The sequence below is a fragment of the Palaemon carinicauda genome, chromosome 1 (genome assembly GCF_036898095.1).
Source record: "Palaemon carinicauda isolate YSFRI2023 chromosome 1, ASM3689809v2, whole genome shotgun sequence".
NCBI classification, from domain to species: Eukaryota; Metazoa; Arthropoda; class Malacostraca; order Decapoda; family Palaemonidae; genus Palaemon; species Palaemon carinicauda.
This window is the reverse complement of record NC_090725.1, coordinates 167,434,091-167,446,750: the sequence shown is the minus strand read 5'-3', so window position 1 is coordinate 167,446,750 and position 12,660 is coordinate 167,434,091.

Sequence of the window (12,660 nt, the reverse complement as noted above, 5' to 3'; positions counted from 1 at the left end):
AGGCATGCATAAATATATATATATATATATATATATATATATATATATATATATATATATATATATATATATATATATATATATATATATATAATATATATATATATATATATATATATATATATATATATATATATATATATATATATATATATATAGTGTGTGTGTGTGCAGGCAAATCTCTATATTTTTATATTTCTCAGCGTACGTCAAGTGGACTTCAAACTGTATTACAACCTGAAAAAAAGAAATATATTTCCAAAGAAGTTGGAGTGAAATCTTAAATAGTTTTTGCAGAATTCTTGTATTTTAGTAAAGTGGTTGAGTTTTGTACGGCACCAACTTTTGTAGGAAGAAGAAATGGAGAACAAGGAGAAAGGAGAAGTCGCAATTGAAGACGGAGGTATGGAGGGGAATGCATGACGAAACAGGGAATTTCAGGTTAATGATAATGAGAGAAAAAAATAGAACAGAAAGACGAAAATAGATGGATGAGTTATGGAAAATGGAAAAGGAAGATGATTTAAAAGTACACTGAAAAAGGTGTACTCTTACGGTTGGTGAATTAATCAGACTCCCGGGCTCCAAACTCACCTGCATAAATTGGTTACACTTGAATAATACCCGATCTCGGAGAATATATGCACCTGCCAGACGGCAACATATTTAAATACTGAATATCCGAAGGTCTCTTACGTTACAATCAAAACAAACATGTTTGATTACTTACATGAACTATTAAAAAAACAACCTCTTACTTCAGTTCTTAGTCAGGGAATACGAGCAAAGCACTGATATAAAATATTTGTGATTGAAATAATACACACTATACAAAAATAAATATATTCTATAAAAAGTTAACAGTAATACAGAAGTAACACCAATATTAAATCATTCGGAATATTAAATCTGATCAAAACCTTAGACTAAGACAAGATAATGTTACTCTATGAAAATTATACAATCACATGTTTCTTACTGGCTTTCGTTTTATAATAAGCCACATGATCATGGTGATAGTAAGGCATATATATATATATATATATATATATATATATATATATATATATATATATATAGTGTGAGTGCAAGCATATCTCTATATTGTTAAATTTCTCAGCGTACGTCAAGTGGACTTCAAACTGTATTACAACCTGAAAAAAAGAAATATATTTCCAAAGAAGTTGGAGTGAAATCCTAAATAGTTTTTGCAGAATTCTTGTATTTTAGTAAAGTGGTTGAGTTTTGTCAGGCACCAACTTTTGTAGGAAGAAGAAATGGAGAACAAGGAGAAAGGAGAAGTCGCAATTGAAGACGGAGGTATGGTGGGGAATGCATGACAAAACATGGAATTCCAGGTTAATGATAATGAGAAAAATAAAAAAAAAATTATAACAGAAAGACGAAAATAGATGGATGAGTTATGGATAACGGAAAAGGAAGATGATTTAAAAGTACACTGAAAAAGGTTTACTCTTATGGTTGGCATAAGAGCTCCAAACTCACCTGCATAAATTGGTTACACTTGAATAATACCCGATCTCGGAGAATATATGCACCTGCCAGACGGCAACATATTTAAATACTGAATATCCAAAGATCTCTTACGTTACAATCAAAACAAACCTGTTTGATTACTTACATAAACTATTCAAAAAACAACCTCTTACTTCAGTTCTTAGTCAGGGAATACGAGCAAAGCACTGATAGAAAATATTTGTGATCGAAATAATACACACCATGCAAAAATAAATATATTCTATAAAAAGTTAACAGTAATATAAAAGTAACACCAATATTAAATCATTCGAAATATTAAATCTGAACAAAACCTTAGACTAAGACAAGATAATGTTACTCTATGAAAATTATACAATTACATGTTTCACAGCAATTGGTTTATGAAAATATTTAGTTTTGATAATTAATAAATGAAAAGAGTTAACACTTTAACATTCTAATGATTAAACACTAAATGATATGTACATATATTTAAGTGTTACTCTTACATCTTTTCGCTCACAGCAAGGCTTAGAACAGTTAAGCAAAATTTTTTAATGGACTTCACTGTTTAACCTTAATCTCATAGGGCCAGTTACAATAATTCATGTCATAAAATGTACTTACATTAACACTCTAAACTTTAACTAATCATTCAATAATATCACTAAGGTTCCAACAACACTACACACGAATTACGTTAGATAGAATTCACTGTTCACCATACACACTTGAGAGGAGAGATAGCTTGCAAACTTTGACTCTTACAAAGGGATATGCTGGATCTCTTCTGCTGCTTATGCATTCCTGGTGGCTATATATATGAACTTAATTATTCCAGAGCCTTCCAGTTTGACAGAGTGGAAGCGGGTTGGGGCATGGTCTAGCGGCGTGAGGTTGCCCATGTAGTAATTTAAAGAAGGGGTACTAACCTTGCTTGCAAGGCAACCCTCTCTCAGCTAACTCTGCCCACTTACCTCTCGTGACAATAAAAAAAAAAGAGTAAATCTTATTCAAGAAGTTTTATGCACTTTCTAACCATGTGGAAACATGAAAATGATGCAATCCCTCATGCTCCTATCTCGTGTGGGTCATACAGCATGCCTAAATGAGGTTACATAAGACTTTGTAACAAAACTGCAGGGAATAATAAGTCAATTATCAAAAATAACGTAAATTTACATATACTGAATTGAATGAAAATACAATTAAATAAATGGCGAAAGTCTCATGAAATTTACATAAATTACTTAAACCTAAATGAGTGGAACTCACATAGCGAGCTGATTATACATCTCCTAAATACACAAATAAAATGGATGAATACAATATTTACTCTAATACTAGACCAGCTTTGTAAGAGTACAAATAAAAAAAAGTATAAAATATAGTTATTGATTTGGCTGTATGATATTCCATTAAAACAATAATGGATTATATTTCTTATTGCTAGAAATTCATTAGTGTAACGGATAATGTAAATTACAGTGTAACTAAAACTCAAATATAATTACGATTTGTCATATCTTAAATACTCCATAATCCTATTTTTTGCATTGTTATTACAGATAACAATGTTTTTTTCGGTAACTGTTTAAATTACAATACCGATGGGATGAAAATAAAAAGAGAAGACCTATATGTAATTATTCAATGATCTTTTTTGTTTCTAACTATTCCTATTTTTTGAAAAACTATAAAAAATGACGTATATCCCATTTCCTGGCATCTCTACATTCTTTAACCAATAAGACTAGAGAAAGAAAGATGCTCTTGGTAACCTAAAACCAAAGAATATTTTTTATATGCGCAGAAATCGATTTTCCACGATCTATCCACTCCCCCCAGTCAAGAGAGAAGGGGCTTTAGGATAGTATGTGGGGGTGAGGGGAAGCAGGGGTGTCGTAAAAAGTGTGCGGCGTGAGAGGCTTGGTTTGGAATGGGGTCGGAAGGAGGATGAGGCCCCAAGAAAGAAAGACGAAGGTCTAACTTTTCTCAATCTTTCTTCCTCTCCAAGAAATGGTGGTGGGAGGGGAGGGCGAGGGAAGGGAATACACAGGAGTAAGGACTATAGAGAGCATGGCGAAGGGGGGTGTTATTGTCATAATAAAGGGTGGGTAGGCACCGGGTGGGCCCCATGGAAATTATTTGGGAAAGTTCTTTTTTCTGTTTTATTTTCTTTGTAAACAGAATTAGGTTATGGAGGATTTTTTGGTAGGAAGAGTAATATAATTCCTGAGTTTTTATACACACTATCTATTCACATGCATTCATAATATCTACATATATATATATATATATATATATATATATATATATATATATATATATATATATATATATATTATATATATATATATATATATATATATATATATATATATATATATATATATATATATATATATATATATATATATATATATATATATATATATATATATATATATATATATATGTAAACACACACACACATACACACACACACACACACACATATATATATATATATATATATATATATATATATATATATATATATATATATATAATCAAGATTGTGCTAATTCAAAAAAAAGAAGTCTAGCTAAGGACGGAAAAGTTCGGTATCGAGAAATTCTTCTGGGCTACATTTACTGTAGAAGTCTGTACTATTTGGATTTCATATTTCTGATACAAATTCTAATAGTCTTTTCTAGTGGTGCTAATGCTGCTATTCATAACAATACTAATGGTATCAAAATTCTTAGCGATTCAATGGAATTCCAGAACTAGTGAAAAATAAGTCGTGTATAATAATAAAAACCCTCATACGTAGAAGACAATATATTCTAATAGATTTGGAAACTAACACTGCTAGCATAGAGTACACTCACCTATTCTTGGTGATATTACGATAGTTTGGCCTATGTAGAAAGAGCTTCAATGTCAGGATGCTGATTTTAGTAGGAGTTTAGAGCTGAATTGTTGCTATTTACCACATATGTTAGGTTATTTCTGGTTATTTTATGGATTAGAAAATAAATGTCTTGAACCTTAAATAGTTTAACAATAATAATGACCAGACTCGAGGTGGTAACAGTTATACGCAAAAAAATCATAACATTGAATAATACAGATGGGTTAGAAATATACTTCATTGTATATCTAAAGAGAATTTACATTTTTACAAAATACCACTCAGTGGAATACATTGGTATCAAGCAGGTTTAATTTTTCACATTTTATACTATCTAAAGTGCAATAAATCGGTGTTAAGCAGGTTTTACTCTACGCAATTTAAACTATCTAAAGTGCAATAAATTGGTATCAAACAGTTTTTACTTTACACATTTCATACTATCTGAAGTGCAGGAAATTACTATCAAGCAGGTTTTACTTTAAACATGCTATACTATCTAAAGTGCAATAAACTAGTATTAATCAGGTTTTAATTTACACATTTTATACTATATAAAGTGCAATAAATTGCTGTCAAGCAGGTTTTACTTTACACATTTTATACTGTCTAAAGTGCAATAAATTGGTATTAAGCACGTTTTACTTAACACATTTTATACCATCTATATTGCAATGAATTGGTATTAAGTAGCTTTTACTTTACACATATCATACTATCTAAAGTGCAATAAATTGGTAACAAGCAGGTTTTACATTACACATCTGATACTATCTAATGTGCAATAAATTCGTATTAAGCATGCTCTACTTTATACTTTTTATACCATTTTATGTGCAATAAATTTGTATCAAGCAGTTTTCAGTTTACTACACATTTTATGCTATCTAAAGTGTAATAAATTAATATCAAGCCGGTTTTACTTTAGACATAATACTTTATCTATTTTATAGTCTCAATCTTTACATCTCAATCTACAATTGTCTTTAATAAATCTGGAGAAGTCTCAATATTTTAATATAGTATTCAGTTACAGAATTACAAACGACACTTTGGTGCTGCTATCAGACAAGAGCACTGGTCTGTATTATGAAATTAGTGTCGATCAACTAATTAGTACTCTTGCGATTACAGCAATCTCTACTAAGTTTTATTAAAATAATGAAACACAAAAGACACTTTGCTGCTGCTTTCAGACAAGATCACTAGTCTATTTTATAAAAATGGTTTCGATTAACAAATTAATACATAACATGATATTAACAGCAGGTTACGGAAAAAGACTAATGCCAGGCTGACACTTGCACGACTTTCTGCCATGAATTTGTCGTGGCAAGTCGTGACATTTTGTGGCACGCACTGGGGGGTTCCCGCACTGTTCACGACGAGTTCACGCATAGTTCAGGATGAGTTCACGATCAGTTCACGAACGTGTGCCCACATTGGCACGAACTGGCACGACGAGTTCACGACGAGTTCACGCATAGTTTGCGCACTTCCTGCATTGGCACGACGAGTTCACGCAATTCAGATGGTGTCGTGCCGACTTGGCCACGCCATATAAAAATGGGGCTTCTCCAACCCGAGGACATTCTTGGATTGGCTTTCGAAGAGACAACAATGCTTACTGTCAGAGACACCATTGCAAAGAGGAGAAGATACCTATACCTGGCAGCTGCTCTAGCCATTGTTGGAGAGCAGCAGAAAAGGCTGGCAGAGGAAGAAGAGAAACAAAAGGTAACCCCACCTTGAAGAAAGATACAAATGAAAGTGTGGGTCAGGGAATGGTTAACCAGAAGGCACGAGTTTGGACAGTATGACAGTCTATTGACTGAACTCCACAAGGAAGATCAAAGGGGCTACAAAAATTACCTCAGAATCACACCTGACCTGTTTCAAGAAATGGTTGACAAGTTAACCCCGCACCTCCAGAAGCAGTCCACCTTCATGAGGGAACCGCTTCAAGTTGGACTCAAGTTTGCTGCCACCCTCCGCTTTTTAGCCACTGGAAATTCCTATCAAAGTCTGCAGTACAGCTTCAGGATTGAAGCAAGTACCATCTGCAAATTCATACCTGAGGTGTGTAAAACCGTCATCGCGGTCTACAAGGACGAAGTGCTGCGCTGCCCCAAAACTGAAGAGGACTGGAAGGAAGTTGCTGCCAGGTTCAGCTCCAGATGGAATTACCACAACTATTTGGGGGCTGTGGACGGAAAGCACATCACCATAAAGAAGCCACGCAATGCTGGCTCTTACTACTACAACTACAAGGGCTTCCACAACATTGTACTGATGGCAGTGGCAGATGCTACCTACAAGTTCCTCTATGTGGATGTTGGGGCAGAGGGTGGTGCGTCGGATGGAGGAACATGGAGAAACTGTTCCCTGCATGATGCTGTAGAAGACAACATAGCTGGAGTGCCTCAACCAGAACCACTCCCTAATGATGACCACCCAGTGCCCTATCACTTCGTAGAGGATGACGCCTTTGCTCTCCGAACCTGGATGATGAAACCATTCTCCCATCGGTCACAAGTCCTACGAGAACGAATATATAGCTACAGGCTGTCTTGTGCCTGACGTGTCGTGGAAAATGCCTTTGGAATTTTAAGTCAAAGGTTCCGTTGCTTCTTGACGATGATGCAGCAGAACCCCAACACCATCAACCTGATCACCATGTGTGCCTGTGTCCTGCACAACCTCGTCCTCATCAGATACCCATACCCAATGTCAGAAGTGGACTACGAAGATCCTGACACACATGATCTGATCCCTGGTGGATGGAGGACTGAGCAACACCTGCAGGGGCTGGTGCCTCTAACCGGCCATCATACCCAGAAGGATGCAAAGGATCAGCGAGACTACCTTTCACATTACTACATGTCCTCTGCTGGTGCTGTCCCTTGGCAAGAAAAAATTGTAGTAGTTCCATGAGCTGCATAGTTGTTCCATTTTTTAAATAAAAGAAACGTACCTTTTTCGTGTGTATTTTTGTTGCCCTATATTTAAAAAAAAAAAAAAACATTTCATTTACATTATAACAGCAGACATCAAATATGTACATGTATCACATTCCAATTATTTACAAATATTTACAAGTGTCTCATCTCATCTCAGTCAGTGTCCTTGCTGGTATTTTTTTTTTTTTGCCCTTTATTTTTTGGTTCATTTTTCTTTCCTTTTTGTTTTGTTTTTTATTTTTTTTTCGTTTCCATTTTTTCACCTTATTTAAAGGTTATACAGAAAAAAAAGTGTTTTGAAATTAAGTAATCATTTTATTTACATTTAAACAGCAAACATCAAATTTTTTTTGGTTTATTTTTCTTTCTTTTTTATAATTTTTTCGTTTCCATTTTCCTTCTCTTTATTTTAAGGTTATAGAAGTGTTTTGAAATAAGAAATCAATTTATTTACATTAAAACAGCAACAATGAAGGTGTTGATGAAGGAGCCTGGACAAGGGTGGGTGACGATAATGAAGTTGATGGTGAAGAACCCTGGACAAGGGTGGGTGACGATAATGGAGTTGATGGTGAAGGACCCTGGACAAGGGTGGCTGACGGTGGAGGTGGCATCCCTGGTTTGCCACTCCATGTTACGGGGCTAGGAAGACTGGCCTGAATACTGTGGTGACTGGGGCGGCATCCAGTTATGACTGGCTGGACGATGCTGATGCTGCTGCTCTGGCGGTGCCTGCGAGGATGCTGGTTGAGATGGATGCCAGAACTGCTGCTGCTGAGGGGGCTGCTAAGGTTGCTGCTGCTGTGGGCCTGGCCAGGTCATCATGATTGGTTGTTGATGTGGCTGCTGGAAGACCTGCCTGTAGCGGTGTACAAGGTTGAGGCACTCTATCTGGAATTCATGCCAGTAGTCCTCTGGGATGGCATGCATGTGAACTATCTTGTGCTGGCCGGTGAATGAGGTTGCCAAGGATTCTGCTTTGGACATGATCTGAAACATACAACCATTGTAACAATTTAGTACAGCATTTTAATGCAACATATTTCACATTCTGTCAAAAACAATGGATGAAACTGGAATACAATCTACATGTAGACATTTGGATTCTCACATTTTTCACTACAGTACTGATGTCCTTGTCAGACACCCAGGTGTCGCTGGGTGTGGTGCCTATTGTTGTTGGGGTGGACCGCTTCCCCTTGCCCTTGTCCTTCCAGGTGCTGGTAGATGCTTGGCTGTGGGAACCTGTGGACCTCACTTCATCATCGTCTCCGTCGCTGACCGTCACTGCACCTGATTTTGAGCCAGGAAACTGCTCACTGGAGACTGTCTCTCCCCGGACGATGTATTGTATGAGGAAAGCCCACATCTCCATGACGTGGTCCTCACGGGCACTCCTTTGGGCCTGGCCAGCTCCACTCTTCTTCTCCTTCTTCATAATCTTCCCCACCCTGGTCCTCAAGTTCTCGTAACGCTTCTTGCATTGGGCACCAGTGGCAGGAGGCTCCAGCTTCTCTCCAAGTTGGTCCCACCGACTGTTCTTGGCTACCACGTTGATCCACTCCTTGTGCTTCTTGTCAAACAGCATGGGGTTCTCCTTCACAAGGTCGGCCAACATAGTCTCCGCCTCTTCTGTCCAGTGGTAGTCAGGGATTTCTTTCTTCGACATCCTAACCCGCTTCTTCTGCTTCATCTCGTCCTCACTGGATGGCTGTCTCTGGCTTGTATCCTGTTGTGTCTCCGGGATCACGAGATCGAGACTTGATATTGATGAGTGAGGAGAAATATCTCGATCAGCGGTCTCTGCCTCTAGCATGTTGGCTTCTAGCCTTCTCCCCCTTCCTTTTGTCAGCCTGGTTCTTGGCATGTTGTCTCTTCGCTGGCAAGCTCTGGAAGGGCGAGCAGTGTCCTCGAAGCTCTTTATATAACCCCCAACACCCACACGAGCGCCACTGTCGCGGAGTAGTCGTGAACTAGCGTGAACTGGTCGTGAACCGGCGTGAACTGGTCGTGAACCGGCGTGAACTGGTCGTGAAGTGCGTGAACTGGTCGTGAAGTGCGTGAACTGGTCGTGAAGTGCGTGAACTGGTCGTGAAGTGCGTGAAGTGGTCGTGAAGTGTGTAAACTAGACGTGAACTGCTCGTGCCATCAATGCGTAAAGTACACGTGACCATGTCAGTGGTAAGGCACGGCCACGCTGCGACGCGCTCATATTCGTGAACATGTCGTCAATTAGTCGTGAACTCGACGTGAACTGTTCGTGAACTATTCGTGGCAGTTCGTGACAGTCGTGGCATGGCACGCATTGCCACGCACTGGCACACATCCTCCCACATCGTCCCGCACTGTTCATGATGCGTTCACGAACAGTTCGCGCATAGTTCACAAAAATTTTGTTGTGACCAAAATTTTGAACATTTCAAAATTCTCGCCACGACAAGCCACGATGTCACGACAAGTTCACAACAAGTTCACTCCAGTTCACGCATAGTTCACGCCAGTTCACGACTCAAGTCGTGACAATGCGTGACACAAATTCGTGCAAGTGTCAGGGTCTCTTCACTTTCTTTCCTTGTTGTCCAACAAGATTGTGCGTTTTTTCATGGTACCATTGTGTTCACAATGTCCACTTGGTCTGAGTTTAATAACTGTCACACGATCCGTACCTCATTCCATAATGCTTCTCATTAAGGATCTTTGTAGTAAAATTTTACGTCTTCATAATGTTATAGGAAGTAACTATAATTATTCCTATTCACTTCATAAAAGGAGTTTCTTCAAGAGATTCCTATTAAAAATATATCTATGGAAATGAGACTCATTTCAAATGATATCACTTCCATTATAAACACCATGTCACTCTTTGAGAATCTTCCACCTAGCAGGATTTTTTCTGCATTAGATTTATACGACGTCACAATAGAACACAAAGCATTACATTTGCATGTAGCCAATTAACTTCTCTGGAATTCAAAATTAATTCACCTTATTGACATTTATATGACTGAAAAATCACATAAGACGAACTTGATGATGATAATGATAAATATGAATACTATTAGGCTACTACCCATAACTTCACAATAATTTTAAGCTTTTAAGACATTCATAATAATCTTCCCTTTGAAAGATTATTCCTAACAACATCATCAATAAAAGTCGAACAATAATGAAAATTCAAAATGACAGGGTTAAGTTAACCGCTAACAATATAAAGAAAAATAAGATATACAATATTTTGTCAGTGGATATAAATCTCAATGCTGTTATCTTGTGTAAAAAATTGCCCATTAAAACCTTAAAGAAAATGATGCGATTATCGAACATCGCTTTGATCAATTTATGTGTTTTATGTTTTTGCTAGTTGGATATTCATATTGGTGTCATCTTAAAACTAGATATTCGTAATTCAGTGCAATATAAAAAATAAATAAATAAACAATTAAGGTTTAAAGATGAGTTTAAATTAACACATAAGTAAAAGATTCTATACTGATGTTAAAGACTTGTTACAGAACATGAAATTCCTTGTACCATGTAGAATTGCTATCAATAACATTTATAATTGTGGTTATAGTTTTTCATGTACGGCAACCAGTGTGAAAGTCAAGCGAATTACCCTTATTTCTCATTTTATGAGTACTCTATATATGCTTATATCAGAAACGAGTTTTATTCATCATATTGGTAGGCCTAACTGCTATCAATTATGTTATAAAGCAATGACGAGGAGTGATTTTCCTCTGAATATATTTGAAGTTAATAGTGAAATCCATCCTAGCTAGATTTGGGAAATACTGGACTAAAACAACATATATATATATATATATATATATATATATATATATATATATATATATATATATATGCACATATATATTTATATATATATGTATATATACATATATATATATATATATATATATATATATATATATATATATATACATATATATATATATATATATATATATATATATATATATATATATATATATATATATATATATATATATATACACACACATATATATATATATATGCATATATATATTTATATATATACATATATATATATATATATATATATATATATATATATATATATATATATATATATACATATGTATACATATATATATATATATATGTGTATATATATATATGTATATATATATATATATATATATATATATATATATATAGATATATATATCTATATATATATATATCTATATAGATATATATATATATATATATATATATATATATATATATATATATATATATATATGGGTATATATGTATATATATATATATATATATATATATATATATTTACATATATAAAGAAATATATATATATATATATATATATATATATATATATATATATATATATATATATATATATATATACATCAGATGTAATCTTCCTCAGCACGAAGATAAGTCAATATATAGTAGTCTACATAAGGAAAATTGAAAGTTGTGTATATGTAAAAATGCTCAACAGTTTCGTCCGCCAATGGACCTCTTCTTGGAGCGTTTATTATACAAAGAAATATTACACACGTTTGTACATACAGGAAAGGCTTCAAATCATAAAAAAAAGAAAGATATAATTATACTATTACTACCCAACAGGCAAAAGTCACTTAACAAGGGGATAAAAGTAGTAAAAGTTGAAACTACAAATTTACATGAAAACAAGTAATGGAATGTTTGACAAGCACCCAAGTAGATAAAACAAGCCAAAAAAGAAAGAACTATTGAAAAACATTTTCAAGTTTGTATTGACACTTTACACAGTGTAAGATAAAAGGATCCAATTTATATATGCCTGGAGATAAATTAAAATTCTTATTCCTACTATAAAATATACATGCTGATTCAATGACATTCCTCTCTATAAAATCAGTATTCTTGAACAAAATTTGTGACTGTTGCCAATCTACTGGATAACTACATATATTATTATGTATACAAATGGCATTACTTTTGTTGTTTGTTCTTATATTATACTTATGGTTTAAAATTCGCTTATCTAATGATTTTCCTGATTGTCCAATATAAAAATGTCCACATAAACATGGTATCTTATAAACTATACCCTCATCACTGTCAGGTGTGTTGCAAATCAGATTTCTGCCTATTGTATTCCTATAAGAAAATGCAGTATGAATCCCCAACAATCTAAGAGGAGCGATTACAGACTCAAAATTGGGATGGTATGGTAGGGACAGAAAATTAGTTTTACTTATCATATTCCTTTGGGGCGAATAAAAAGATTTTCTTGCA